The sequence below is a fragment of the Narcine bancroftii genome, chromosome 2, assembly GCF_036971445.1.
Source record: "Narcine bancroftii isolate sNarBan1 chromosome 2, sNarBan1.hap1, whole genome shotgun sequence".
Taxonomy (NCBI): domain Eukaryota; kingdom Metazoa; phylum Chordata; class Chondrichthyes; order Torpediniformes; family Narcinidae; genus Narcine; species Narcine bancroftii.
Genome location: NC_091470.1, coordinates 240,463,325 through 240,479,607, shown reverse-complemented (window position 1 = coordinate 240,479,607; position 16,283 = coordinate 240,463,325).

The window sequence follows — 16,283 nt, the reverse complement described above, 5'->3', positions numbered from 1 at the left end:
GGATAAATGAATGAGGGAGTCTCAGAAATAGCAGTCCCTTCAGAAAGTGGAGAGGGGAAGGTGGTGGAATCAAGTTGAAGGTGGCGGATGGCTGAGGAGGATGTGTTGGATGCAGTGGCATGGTAGGGTGGTAGGTGAGGACGAGGGGAATCCTGTCCTTCTTCCGTCTCAGGAAGCCGAGAACCTTGGCAGATGTGCGGGAAATAGAGGAAATGTGGGTAAGGGCTGACCTGATGGCAGTCAAGGGGAGCCACATTTTTTGAAGGAGGTGTGGCGGCTCACCACTAGGCAGGCGAACTGGCCCTACTTGTAAGCCACACGGCGGGGCAGCCGGCCAAAATGGCACCGTCGGGGGTCTTCCCTTCCTTCCAGCACGGGGCTCAGAACCCCACGATGGGGGACCACATGACACCCGGGTGACATTAGCAAGTGCCCTCCAGTGCGGTTCTCAGCCAGGTCCGGGCAGGGAGTACAAGTGCAGCGCAGCAGCCTCCAATAAACTAGTCTGCTCACTGAGCTCAACCCATCTGGTTGTGTGTGTGTGTTATTGCAGGAGCAGTGGAGCTGCCGCTACAATTGGTGACCCCGACTGGTTCAAACATCTTTGAACCCATCAGGAGCGAACCTGGGATCAGTGTTATAGCCATGAAACTGCCTGAATTCTGGGTTCAGGAGCTGGAGACCTGGTTCGGCCACATGGAGGCTCAGTTTCACCTCCTCCAGATTTTGTCCGACACGACCAAATTCTACCATGTGGTCACTGCCCTGGACCAGGCCACCACCAGACACGTGCTGCACCTCGTTCAGCACCCACCCACCGAAGACAAATACGACACCGTCAAGCGAGTGCTTACCGGATCCTTCAGACTATCCAGACACCAGTGTGCTGCTCGGATCCTGCACCTCGACGTCCTGGGGTACAGGTCCCCAATGGAGCTGATGGATGAGATGCTCGCGCTCATGGGTGAGCACACCAACTGCCCACTCTTCGAGTGCATTTTTCTCGACCATATGCCCGGGGACATCCGGCCGCTGCTGGTCCAAGAGAGCTTCACCAACCCGAGGATGGTCACCCAGAAGGCCCAAGAGCTATGGCTCACACGATTCCCGGAGGGCTCAGCGGTCCAGCAGGTCATGAGGCACGACAAGCCCGCCCCTAGCGCTGCGGTAAAGCATCCAGCCCCTGCAGGGGCCCCCAAGAACATAACCAAGGCCACAGCATCCACTCCAGGCTTCTGCTTCTACCACTAACACTGGAGAGCCAAGGCTCGGAAGTGTTGTCAGCCCTGCTCATTCCAGGGAAACAACCTGCAGCCATGAACAGCGGCTGGCAAAGGACACAGCCTCCTCTACCTGCGGGACTTAGTCAGCAGCCGACGGTTCCTCGTTGACACAGGAGCCCAGAGCAGCTTCATCCCGGCCACAGCCGTCGAGTCCAGGAACCGACCTCGTGGACCTCCCCTCCATGCAGCCAACGCAACAGCTATCCGGACGTATGGAGACAAGACAGTCCACTTCCAGATCAGCCAATGAAATTTCACGTGGAGGTTCACCGTCTTGTCCCTCCCGACTGCCATCCTGGGTGCAGACTTCCTCCTCACACACGGGCTTCTGGTGGACATTCGAGGTAGGTGCCTGGTGGACGCCCATACCTTCAAGGCTGTTCACCGGAGATTAATGAAAACTTCAGAGAATTCTACAATTATACCAAACTGAAAACGAAGGGAAAGAAGTCAAAATAGATGAATTTTTAACTAAAATTGAACTACCGAAATTACAAACAGAGGAACAAAATAAATTAACAAAACCATTTGAAATAGTAGAAATACAAGAGATAATAAAAAAAACTACCGAATAATAAAACACCAGGAGAGGATGGATTCCCAATAGAATTCTATAAAACATTTAAAGATTTATTAATTCCTCCCCTCCTGGAAGTAATCAACCAGATTGATAAAACACAAAGCTTACCAGATTCATCCAAAACAGCAATAATTACAGTAATACCAAAGACAGGGAAAGATCCACTCGCACCAGCGTCATATAGACCAATATCTTGACTTAACACAGAATATAAGATAATAACTAAACTATTAGCAAAGAGATTAGCTGACTATGTACCAAAAATAGTAAATCTAGACCAAACTGGATTTATTAAAAAAAGACGAACAACAGACAATATTTGTAAATTTATTAACTTAATTCATGCAGTAGAAGGAAATAAAGCTCCAACAGTAGCGGTTGCTTTAGACGCAGAGAAGGCTTTTGAAAGAGTAGAATGGAATTATTTATTCAAAGTACTACAAAAATTCAGCCTACCAGAGAAATATATTAATTGGATTAAAGCATTATATAAGGGGCCATTGGCGAAAGTGACAGTAAATGGATATATATCAAAACAATTTAACTTAAGCAGATCAACAAGGCAGGGATGCCCACTATCGCCCTTATTGTTCGCGTTAGCCATAGAACCACTAGCAGAACTGATAAGAACAGAAAATAAAAGGGATAAAAATAAAAGACAAGGAATATAAAACCAGTTTATTGCAGATGACGTTATAGTATACTTAACAGAACCAGAAATATCAATAAAAGAATTACATAAGAAATTGAAGGAATATGGAGAAGTGTCGGGATACAAGATTAACGCAAATAAAAGTGAAGCAATGCCAATGAATAATGCGGATTTCTCAAAATTTAAGAAAGTATCACCATTCAGATGGCAAATGCAAGCAATGCGATATCTAGGTATACAAATAAATAAAAACCTCGGTCATCTATATAAACTCAATTATTATCCACTAATGAAAAAATTACAGGATGACTTAGAGCATTGGAAAGACTTATAAACTGTATTGAAATGAACATTTTCCCAAGGATACAATACCTATTTCAGGCATTGCCAATACACTTGACAGAGAAATTCTTCAAGGAGTTAAAGAAAATAATAAGGAAATTTTTATGGAAAGGGGTAACAGAGGATAGCACTAAATAAATTAACAGAATGGTATAAACAAGGAGGCTTACAACTGCCAAACTTTAAAAATTATTATAGAGCCGCACAATTAAGATACCTATCAGATTTTTATCAAACAAGGGAAAAGCCAGATTGGACTAGATTAGAAGTATATAAAATAGGGGAGAAGATACCTGAACATATATTATATAAATTGGATGAAAAATTGGTACAACGTAGGAATTCTCCAGTATTACATCATCTGCTCAATATTTGGAAGAAGATTCATGTAGAAAGGAATAAAACAAATTACCAACTACCAAAACTAATATTGATGCAAAATCAGCTAATCCCTTTTACAATAGATAACCTTTCCTTTAAAGAATGGGAGAAAAAAGGGATCAAAAGAATAGAAAATTGCTTTTCGGGAAATAAATTATTATCCTTTGAACAAATGAAGGATAAATATAATATAACTCACAATACAGTGTTGGCATACTACCAACTGAAATCCTACTTGAAGGACAAATTGGGAAGCAGTCTGAGGTTACCAGAGGGAAGTAATTTTGAATATGTGATTACAGACACAATGATAATCAAAAAATTTATAACAAACATGTATATTAAACTACAAGAAAAGGAGAATGAGGAAACAAATGGTAAAACTAAACAAAAATGGGAACAAGATCTAAACATAAAGATAAAGAAGGAAACATGGGAGAAGTTATGCTCAGGAACTATGAGAAATACAATAAATACGAGGTTATGTATGATACAATATAACTGGATACACAGGCTATACATCACACCTCAAAAGTTAAATAAATGGGACCCAACAGTATCTGACAGATGTTTTCGCTGTAAAAAGGAAATGGGAACAACAATTCATGTAATCTGGACATGTGAGAAAGTGAAAAAATTTTGGGAAGATCTAAACCAGATATTAAATAAAATCACAAAAAGCAATATACCAAAAAACCCAGAGATCTTCCTCCTAAGTAACATAAAAAACAAAGAATTTGGACTTGATTTGGATGGTGCACAAAAAAGATTTGTTAGGATAGCCCTAGCTGTAGCAAAAAAATGTGTTATGTCAGCCTGGAAATTAGAAGATAACTTGAGAATACAACAATGGTATATAGAAATGAATAAATGTATTCCATTAGAAAAAAATAACAGATAATTTAAGAAATAATATTACAATATTTGAACAAATATGGGAGCCATACATGAAACATAATAGAGAAAACCTACCGGGGACATCTACCACCTAAAATGACAGAAGGAGAAGAGAATGAAATGAACTGATTCAGTGGAATTTCTTGTTTCTTTTTATTGAGTGACAACATTGTTTGACGGGTTTAATGTATCTTAGATTCTGAACTTTAAATGAATGGGAGGGGAGTTAGGGAGGGTGGGATGGGATGGGGGGGGTGGGAGAAAACGACACTGTATATATTTGAAAAGGAAAATGTATATATCTTGATCAATGTGGTTTATAGTGTGAAAAATAAAAAAAATTTAAAAAAAAAGCCGTTCACCTCCCGCTCGGAGCAACCACAGATGGCCACGATCAGTACGCCCAGAGATGAGTTCCACCAAATCCTGAATGAGTTCCCGACATTCCTCAAGCCACAGTTCTCCGCTGCCTCGCCACGCCATGGGGTGTTCCACCACATCCCTCCCCAGGGCCCACCGGTTCACACCAAGGCACGCCGGCTCCCGCCTGACAAGATCCAGCTGGCGAAGGAGGAGTTTTCGCACCTGTTTGGAACTGGGGATCATTCGGCGGTCCGACAGCCCGTGGGCCTCGCCGTTCCACCTGGTCCCGAAAGCCTCCGGCAACTGGCGTCCCTGCGGAGACTATCGACGGCTCAACGAGGCAACAGTTTCTGACCGTTACCCCATCCCTCACATCCAAGACTTTACAGCCAACCTGCATGGTGTGTGGGTTTTCTCCAACGTTGAACTGGTGCGCGAATATCACCAGATCCCAGTGCACCATAAGGACATACCCAAGACGGTCATCATCACCCCCTTTGGCTTGTTCAAATTCCTGTGCATGCCGTTCAGGCTCAAGAACGCCACTCAGACCTTCCAGCGATTCATGGACTCTGTGGGCAGGGACTTGGATTTCGTCTTTATTTATTTGGATGACATCCTCGTCGTCAGCAAGGACCAGGTGCCTCACAAGGTCCACCTACTTGCCCTTTTCTCCCGGCTGGCCGATTTTGGCCTTACCATCAACCCGGCCAAGTGCCAGTTTGGGAAAGAGACGATGCAGTTCCTGGGCCATACCATCACGGCCAAAGAAGCCATGCCCGCCACTGCAAAGGTCGCCGCTATTAGGAAGGTCCCACGCCCAGACAGCCTCAAGGGGTTGCAGGAGTTCGCGGGTATGGTCAACTTTTACAACCGCTTCATCCCAGGAGCTGCGCACATCATGCAGCCGCTTTCGTCCTCATTGCAGCCAAGCACAAAATTCTCGCTTGGAATCCAGAAGCCTGCACCACATTCAAGGCCACCAAGGACACCCTCACGAAGGCCACCATGCTCGCCCACCCGCACACCAACCTGTCGATGCCTCTGCCACAGCCGTTGGTGCTGTCCTGGAGCAGCAGGTGAATGGACATTGGAAGCCACTGGCATTCTTCAGCCGCCTGCTCCACCCGCCAGAACGCAAGCATAGTGCCTTCAACCGTGAGTTACTCGGCGTGTACCTGGCGGTGCGGTATTTCCGCTATTTTTTGGAGGGGAGGACTTTTACCATCTTCACTGACCACAAACCCCTCACCCAGGTGCTCGCAATGACAAAGGATGCCTGGTTGGCCCACCAGCAGCATCACCTCTCCTTCGTGTCAGAGTTTACCACCGACATTCGGCACAAGGCAGGGAAGGACAATGTGGTTGCCGATGTACTCTTGCGACCGGCCATCTGTGCGCTGACGCCCGGCCTCTACTTCGACCAGCTTGCCCAGGACCAAAAGTCTGATGAGGAGACGAGGGCCTTCAAGACCGCCATCATGGGCCTGTGGTTCCGAGACCTCCCGACTCCAAGCGGCGAAGGTACCATCCTGTGCGATATCTCCATGGGCACTCCACGACCAGTAGTTCCCCAGCAGTGGCGCAGGCAGGTCTTCCATCACATCCATCCATCAGGTCCACGGTCCAGATGGTGGCAGAATGGTTCGTATGGCATGGGCTGTGGAAGCAGATCGCAGGCTGGGCCAGAACATGCACCCATTGTCAGACGTCCAAGGTGCACAGGCACACCAGAGTGCCCATAAGGGAGTTTGAGCACATCCAGGAACAGTTCAGCCACATTCACGTGGACATCGTCAGGCCCTTACCCATTTCCCGGGGCAACCGTTACCTGTTTACGATGGTGGACCGCTCCACTCGCTGGCCTGAGGTTATCCTGATGCCAGACGCCTCCACCGACTCCTGCTCCTGAGCACTGTTGCATGGTTAGGTCACCAGGTTCGGCGACCCGGGTCACCTCACCAGTGATCGGGGCGCCATTCACATCTGTGCTCTGGGCACAGCTCGCCAACAGGTTGGGGATCCAGCTACACCGCACCACAGCCTACCACCCACAGGCCAATTGACTGGTCGAATGTCCACCGCCACCTTAAGTTGGCACTCATGGCCCTCCTCACCGGGTGCTCCTGGGCATCCACTCCACTCCCAAGGAAGATCTGCAGGCGTCGTCAGCTGAGCTGGTCTACGGTTCGCCACTAGCACAATCTGGTGAGTTCATCAATGCACCTCACAATCCCCAGTGGTCGCCGCACAAACTACTTCCTCACCTCAGGGCATGCTTGGACTCGTTCGAACCCCCACCACTGCCCAGGCATGGCACCTGCCCATCTCACATTCCCGGCGAACTGCTTTCTGCAGAGTACATTTTTGTTCGGCGGGGCCCGACTGTGGCACCTCTGCAGCAACTGTATGAGGGGCCGTACAGGGTTGTACAGCGTTCCGGCTCTACGTTCACGCTGGACATTGGCGTCAGGCGGGAACTGTTTACCGTGGACAGGCTGAAGCCAGCGCATCTCGATCTCACCGAGCCCGTGGTCGTAGCCCAGCCCAAGAAGCGAGGCCGCCCGGCAAAAAAGGACATTGGTGCCGGTTCTGGGGGGGGGGGGGGTCTGTGTGGCGGCTCACCACTAGGCAGGCACTGGCCCCGCTTGTAAGCCACACGGTGGGTCAGCCGGTCAAAATGGCGCCGAAGCCTGCGCTGGGGGACCACATGACACCCGGGTGACGTCAGCACCCTCCAGCGCGGTTCTCAGCCAGGTCCGGGCTGGGAGTATAAGTGCAGCCCAGCAGCCTGCAATAAACTAGTCTGCTCACTGAGCTCAACCCATCTGGTTGTGTGTGTTCTTTCAGGAGCAGGGTAGGAAGACATCTTGGTTGCTCTTAAATGTGACCCCTCTTTAAAAATTGATAATCTTCTAAGCTCAGTTTTGACCATCCAGCTCACTAGAAATGACCACTGAAAGAAATGAGAAGAACTGAATTTTTCCTCTTGAGGAGGCTTTAACCATCTTATTTTAAACAATTACATTGGTTACACATCTGGTTCATTTCCACAACAGACCAAAAACTTCTCTTATACGAAATGAAAATCCAGTGGTTAGATTTTCAGATTCAAATCCAGATTTATTGTCAGAGCACATACAACCGTGAGATTCTTTTTCCTGCGGGCGAGGCAGAATTACCACTTATTGGTAGTGCAAAGAAAACTGGACACAATGCGCACATGGAAACAAATAAGGAACTGTTAACAGATACCAAAATATAAACTGACTGAGCAATACAGAGAGAATTTTTAAAAAATCAAAGTGCAAAAAATCAAGAGTCCTTAAATGAGTCCCTGACTGAGTTTGTTGTAGAGGAGTCTGATGGTAGACTCCTGTTCCTGAAACTGGTGGTGCAAGCCTTGTGGCACCAATACCTCTTTCTTGATAGTATCAGTGAGAACAGAGCATTTGGTCAGTGATGTGGATCCTTGATCATTGCTCTCTCTGATGGCAACGTTTCCTGTAGATGTTCTCAATGATGGGGTTTTGCCCATGATGCCCTGGGCTGTGTCCACTACCTTTTAATGGGCTTTACATTCAGGGGTATTGGTGTCGCCACACCAGACTGAGATGCAGCCAGTCAGCATACATTTCACCCCACCGCTCTAGAAATTTGCCTGGGTTTGTGGTGTCATACCAAACCGTCGTGAAGTCCTGAGGAAGTAGAGGTGCTGACGTGTGCTGGGCCCAGGGAAGATCCTCCAAGATAGTGACTCCCAAGAACTTAAATTTGCTCACCCTCTCCACCTCTGATCCCCCAGTGATCAATGGATTGGATACCTCTGATTTTCCCTTCCAGAAGTCAACAATCAGCTCCTTAATTTTGGTGACATGGAGTGCAAGGTTGTTGTTGATGCATTCAGCCAAGTTTTCAGTCTTCCTCCTCAATGCTGACTCATTCCCTTCCTTTATACAACCCACTACCATGGTATGATCAGCATTTTGCTATTTTCACACCAAGCCATACAGTCATAGGTGTAAAGTGGGGGGGGGGTTAGAATGCATATTTTGTTTTAAAAATTATTTTTATAAATGTTACATGGCCTGTGTTGTCTCGGTAATGCTGATTTTTGTAAGCTGATATCATTAACAAATCCCGCTGTTCAGGTACTGTACCCCAACCCCCTTCTATCTAGCTCAAAACATCATCCATCACACCACACCTCACCCTCTGACCTTTCAAACTACTACCTGACCTTTAATTTCCTTTCTCTTCAAATACTGACCAGGCTGTAGCTTCCCTCTTGTAATGTATACAAGAAATGTACAATACACAAAAGTTCTACAAGGACTTGTTCAAGTTATCACTCAGATTTCCATCTATCTTAGCATTAACCATATAACCGTTTACAGCACGGAAACAGGCCATGTCGGCCCTTCAAGTCTGTACCAGTTCACTTGAACAACTCCACTAGCTCCTCCGCAAACTCCTGAGGAAGTAGAGGCTTTCTTCATGAAGGAACAACTTTGCAAAAATAGGAGAGATTTCATTGTGGGAACAAAAAAAAACCCCAGAGTAACAGTGGGTTATACAGGATCTGAACTGCACTTATCAAAGTTGCTAATAGCAACTTCAGGGAAAAGTGCTTTATCTTCCCAAACTTTCTCCGTCCTTTGACTTGAAACCAGCTCCATTTGCTCCAATTTTACAATTTGAATGGGATCGTTCGTCCTTGTTTTTATTTGTAGTATCCAATTGTAACCAGAGAATCACCTGCAGGGGCTTCCCTTTCCACACCCACACCATTGGGGCTCTGCAGCAATCTATCCTCAACATTTCCTGATTTATTTGTTGTCTTTTGGCAACATCACCAATTTCCATGTGTATTTTTTTTCTAAATCAATGAGTAAAATACATATTCTGCGATTAAATCTTAGAGAAGCAGAAGGCAACCTTATCACAACCATTGGGTGTGAATGTTGGATGCAGTGTTTGACTCTGGGATGAATGTCAAGCGAAAATCTAATATTAAGGTCATCAACCTTGAAGTTGGCACAGAATCAGGACAGCCTGCCCATGCTGAGTGTTCATCTGCAAAGAATGACCACGTGTGGATTCGCTGCACAGCTTTTTGACATCAAAGCCACATCACATGAGTCATCATCTTTGGGAGAGAAAAATGAGTTGAAAAACAAATCATACATTGCACAGACATAAATGGACCTCAACTTCTTCCTTGTGGACCTCTGGGTAATTTTCTAAATGATCACAGGAATGTTCTTGTATAAGAAACAATGTGAGTGTTTCCTAAAATATAATTATTACATAGAAAATTATCTGCAATAAATCTGGCCTAAAAACTAAACCAAGGATTGCAAACTGACTTTCTCTTCTGAGCATTCATGGCCTCTTGGGAAAAAAAAACCTTTCAATTTGAAATATAGTACTGCACATACTGTAAACAAATTCACATTGGCACAGGGTTTGAAGTATGTGCAGTGACTGGGAGCCGTATTGAATTGACAGAGGTAGTTCAATCATTTATTTCCCCAGGTGGCAAGTAGACTTACTGCACTTGTATTTCCAGGTGGAATCCATTCCAAAGACAAAGATTATATGGTAAGGTACCCGCAGAGAGTTTCATAAGATCGTCAATCCATTGGTTCCATCAACCTAGTGAGGTTTCAAAAGCAATTCATTTGGAATGCTGCCAGCATGTTGCATTTATGAGTTGTACATCTCCATGACATTTGATTATCTATTTTCTATAATCTACCACTTCCTCACATACATCTGCAAGGTATTTAGGGTTACTTCAGCAGATCATCAAAGCTCCAACTGATCAAGGTAAGAGTTTGGTATTTATTTGATTCATTTGAACTATGGAGTTTGGGAAAAGCTTCAGGGAATATTGATGCAGATAACAAAATGGTATTTGAAATATTTGAGGCAATTTGACAAGTTTATATCCATGGTTTCATGGTGTTAGGAAGCTCATTAGTCCTTTGATCACTGTACTAGAAGTTTAAGATGATGGCTTTTCCATTCGGGTCAGCTCACCAAGTTTAAAAATCACTCCAGGCATGATCTAATTGATCGTGGACAAGCTCCAGGAATTAAATGGCTGATCCCTGTCACTCTTAGGCTCTCATTTCATAATTATTCTCTCTCTTTGGCTTGGCTTCGCGGACGAAGATTTACGGAGGGGTAAATGTCCACGTCAGCTGCCTGCTCGTTTGTGGCTGATAAGTCCGATGTGGGACAGGCAAACACGGTTGCAGGGGAAAATTGGTTGGTTGGGATTGGGTGTTGGGTTTTTCCTCCTTTGTCTTTTGTCAGTGAGGTGGGCTCTGCTGTCTTCTTCAAAGGAGGTTGCTGCCCGCCGAACTGTGAGGCGTCAAGATGCACGGTTTGAGGTGAGATCAGCCCACTGGCGGTGGTCAATGTGGCAGGCACCAAGAGATTTCTTTAGGCAGTCCTTGTACCTCTTCTTTGGTGCACCTCTGTCACGGTGGCCAGTGGAGAGCTCGCCATAGAACACGATCTTGGGAAGGCGATGGTTCTCCATTCTGGAGACGTGACCTACCCAGCGCAGTTGGATCTTCAGCAGCGTGGATTCGATGCTGTCGGCCTCTGCCATCTCGAGTACTTTGATGTTAGGGATGAAGTCGCACCAATGAATGTTGAGGATGGAGCGGAGACAACGCTGGTGGAAGCGTTCTAGGAGCCATAGATGATGCCAGTAGAGGACCCATGATTCGGAGCTGAACAGGAGTGTAGGTATGACAACGGTTCTGTATACGCTAATCTTTGTGAGGTTTTTCAGTTGGTTGTTTTTCCAGACTCTTTTGTGTAGTCTTCCAAAGGCGCTATTTGCCTTGGCGAGTCTGTTGTCTATCTCGTTGTCGATCCTTGCATCCGATGAAATGGTGCAGCCGAGATAGGTAAACTGGTTGACCGTTTTGAGTTTTGTGTGCTTGATGGAGATGTGGGGGAGCTAGCTGATGGAGGACCTCAGTTTTCTTCAGGCTGACTTCCAGGCCAAACATTTTGGCAGTTTTCGCAAAACAGGACGTCAAGCGCTGAAGAGCTGGCTCTGAATTATTACACAATCATTAAAAGGCTAGGAAAATGGGAGGAATGCTATTCAACTCATACTTCAATATATTTAGTGTTGGCAATCCAGTTAATTAAATGCAGGTTGTAATGGACAAACCTGCAGTAACAATACTGTTCTTGCTTGGCCAAGCACAAAAATAAAGTGAAAGTAGGGTGAAATGTGAGATAAAAATTTACCATCACCATCTGATGCCAGGTGGATAGGCAGTGCCTTCAAATACTGACCGATGGTGCCCAAGCCTTTGCTCACAGACGAGAAGATGTGGACACAGAATTATGTAAAGACCCCCTGTTCCCATGATGGTGAGAATGGAAATGTGAAAAGCCATGTGGGATGTGTGACTGGTATGGAGCAAGATGTCAAATGAAATGGTAAAGTTTGTCAGCAGACAAGATAGGAGCGACAGATCCTTTTCCTCCTTCTCTGCCAGTCGGGGTGTGTGTGAGCAGAATTAGTTTCATCATTAATCAGTGCACATGAAGAAAGGATTTCAAACAGGTACCCTTATTGTAGCATATCAGAACCTTTTAAGAGAAGAAAATTATGGAGAGACGTTGAGATAATGCTGTCCCTTTAAAATATTCAGTCCTTTATTTTGTAAATGACTTACTGATCTGGTTCCAGCAAAAGCAAAGCCCTTCCCATGTTTCTTATTATTGAAAAGAGCAAGAATTCCAGCTCTTTCCCCGCTGCTCCCCAACCCCCAATGTTCCTGAAAGGTGGAAGCAGCTGGTTTGATGTTGTTTATAGCTCTCCTTCTGTCCAAAGATATAAATCAGTCTATCACTGTGATTGTTAACACTGGATCAGAAGGAAATCTCCCAAGCACAGAAGGTAGACAGTCTGCTGATGTTCAAGAGATTGTGACGCATAGTCTGACTTCAGTAACAGCTGAGGAAGTCATTTCATGATGTCAGGCCATTTCTATTTGTAACACTTGACACAAGTTGTGGTAACTATGGTTACATAACCTTTTAATTCAGCACTGGAATATTCATCTGTTCAATACCTTCAAGTAGAAATTATGAATGTAAAAGGAAATAGGAAAATATTTGATCGAGAGTCAGTATTTTAGAAATAACATTTTGCATTTTAAAAAAATTTAAATACAATTACAAATTTTGAAGATGGCTCATAGATCAAGGAGTAATATCTTGAAAATTCTCTTGGTCATTGCATTCTGCTGTTGGTTTTCCATTCCTTCCACAACTAGACAAACATCTCAGTTCAAGTTCAGTGTGATACCAGTTGCCCATTTACTGAGAATAGGGCAAGAGAAATAAACTAGTTATTGGGCAACTTGATTGGCGAGATTTTGGGGAGAGATGCCAATTTTCCTTTGTCAACAAATAGGCAGACACTTGGAGCATCCCATGACATAATCACACAGGTTACAGTGAACTTTGAAGCCCTGCAGATTAAGACGATCAGGATTATCACATGAAGTGAGACTGTGGTCCTGAAGGAGGAGGAGGAGGTTGGTTACTCAATTTCTGTGATTAAATTACTGAATTAGCAATACAAAAACGTGAACAAATGGACTAATGGCAGAGGTGGAATTTAAATCCCTTTTATAATATGGATGACCACAAATTGCAGGATTATTGTTTAAAAACTCATTGAATCACTGTTGTCCATGGTGATTGGTGGGGGGAGGGGGGTGGCAAATATGCTGACATTTTCCAGCCTGGCCTACATGTGGCTCCACACTAACCAATATCACTGACCAGCCGACTGAATTGAGACAGGAAGCCATAATGGCCAGATTTTCCAATCAAATAAATTGCAGAAGCATGCAGACCATGGAAAATATTGCTGTAACCTTACTAACTGCAGGTACTTCCTTGAATGCAAACTAACACGACTTGGTTCTGGTCTTCATATGGCCTCGCCTTCCTACTGGACTCATCATTTATATCTATTCTCTCCCACAGAGCTTATTTATTCCTGTCTTGAACTCAATTCTTCCTCTTATTCACTCCTACCTCATCTACAGTGCCCTCCATAATGTTTGGGACAAAGACACTTTTTTCCTTTATTTGTCCCTGTTCTCCACAGTTTGAAATTTGTAATCAAACAATTCACATGTAATTAAAGTGCACATTCCAAATTTTATTCAAGGTGATTTGTATACATTTTGGTTTGACCATGTAGAAATTACAGCACTTTTTATAGATCGTCCCCTCATTTCAGGGCACCATATTGTTTGGGAGATTTGGCTGAGTGTGATCACTCAGGTATATTTCATTGCTTCATTGGTGCAGGAATAAGAGAGTTAGGTTCTTCTAAGCTTTTGATCACCTTTGGAGTGTGTGGTTGCCATTTTTCAACAAGAGGACCAGAGTTGTGCCAATGAAAGTCAAAGAAGCCTTTATGAGGCTGAAAAACAAGTTAGTAAGGGACATCACCCAAACCTTCAGATGGACAAAAATCAGCAGTTTGGAAGATTATTAAGGAAAAAGTGTACTGGTGAGCTCAATTATTGCAAAGGGATTAGTAGGCCAAGGAAGACCGCCACTGTTGATGACAGAATAATTCTCATCATAATGAAGAAAAATCCCCAAAGACCCGTCCGACAGATCAGAAACACTCTTCAGGAGGCAGGTGTGGATGTGTCAATGACTGTTGTCCATAGAAGACCTCATGAACAGAAATACAGTACAACTTTGATTATCTGAAATTGGATTCTCTGAAATCCACATTTATCCATAGTTTTTTTTAAAATTGAGCCAAAATGACTGGGGACCTTGGGCTCCCGGCAGCAGTGGTGCCTCGGTGGGGAGGTATCGACGATCGGCAGTGGCCAGCATTTTTTTTTGTGAGAATCAAAACTCCTTCCCTTGTTGTTGCCAGAAAGGATGTAGAGGAAAATTGGAGGGTATTTAAGGGTGAGATTTTGAGAGTACAGGATCTTTATGTTCCAGTCCAGCCGAAAGGCAAGACCAAAAGTTCAAGGGAGCCGTGGTTTTCTAGAAAAATTAGGAAGTTGGTTCTGGACAAGAGGGAGGCCTATGCTAAATATAAGAAACAAAAGATGGAGATGTACGATCATTACTTAGATTGCAGAAAGAACCTGAAGAGGGAAACTAGAAAGGCAAAAAGGTATGAGGAGTCCATGGCCAATAAGGTAAAAGCGAATCCTAAGGGTTTTTACAGATACGTGAATAGTAAAAGGAGGGTTAAGGATAGATTGGGTCCACTGGATGATGGGAACAGAGAACGACATGAGGAATCATATGAGATGGGAGAGATAATGAACGATTTTTTCTCATCTGTATTCATGAGGGAAAAGGACATTGGGCTATATAAGTGCGGCAAATAGCTTAGTTATGGAAATTATAGGAATTAGTAAAGTGAGGGTTTTGGAGCTTCTAGGGTCAATAAAGGTGGATAAGTCTCCTGGTCTTTATGGGTTTTTTTTCCCAGGACATTAAGGGAGGTCAGGGAGCAAATAGCAGGGATTCTGACAGTGATTAGAGGGTTGCAAATGTAGTTCTGTTGTTTAAAAAAGGCACAAGGTGCATGCCAAGTAATTATCGGCCAGTAAGTTTGACTTCGGTGGTGGGGAAAGTTATGGAGGGTATTCTTAGAAATAGTATGTTCGCATATCTGGATAGGCAATGATTGATTAGGAACACCCAGCATGGGTTTGTAAAGGGAAAGTCATGTTTGACAAACCTTGTTGAGTTTGTTGAAGAGGTGGCAAAAAAAGTTGATGAAGGTTGATGTGATCTATTTGGATTTTAGTAAGGCTTTTGATAAGGTTCCGCATGTTAAGTTAGTAAGGAAGGTTCAGTCACTAGGGATTAATAGAGAGATGGGTTCAGAGATGGCTGGAAGATAGACAGCAGAGAGTCATGGTGGACAACTGTCTGTCAGGTTGGAAGCCTGTGACAAGCGGTGTGCCTCAGGGATCAATGCTGGGTCCCTTGTGGTTTATCATTTATATTAATGATTTGGAGGAGGGGGTGGTTAACTGGGTAAACAAATATGCAGACGATATGAAAATAGGGGGAGTTGTGAATAGTGAGGAAGGTTTTCTTGGATACAGAAGGATTTGGTTTGTTTGGAAAATTGGGCTGAAAGATGGCAGATGGAATTTAATGTAGACAAGGGCAAGGTGCTGCATTTCAGAATAACCAAAATAGGACAACATATGCAGTTAAGGGGAGGGCACTGAGGTACGCAGAGGAACAGAGGGACTTTGGATTTATGGTACAGAGTTAATTGAAAGTGGATTCCCATGTAGACAGGGTGGTTAAGAAGACATATGGTATGCTGGCCTTCATAAATCATAGTATTGAGTATAGGAGCTGGGAAGTGATGCTGCGGCTGTTTAAGGCATTGGTGAGGCCAGGTTTGGAGTATTGTGTTCAGTTCTCGTCTCCAAATTATAGAAAGGATATAGATGAGGTGGAGAGGGTGCAGAGAAGATTTACAAGGATGTTGCCTGGCTTAAAGCATCTAGAGTTCTGAGAAAGATTAAGGAGACTGGGACTTTATTCATTGGAATGTAGATGGCTGAGAGGGGATTTGATAGAGGTATTTAAAATTATGAAGGGAATAGATAGACTAGACATGAGTAGACTTTCCCCTGAAGGCAGGGGAATTTGGGACAAGAGGGCACAAGTTAAGGGTAAGGTGGCAAAACTTTAGGAGAAATGTTAAAGGATGCTTCTT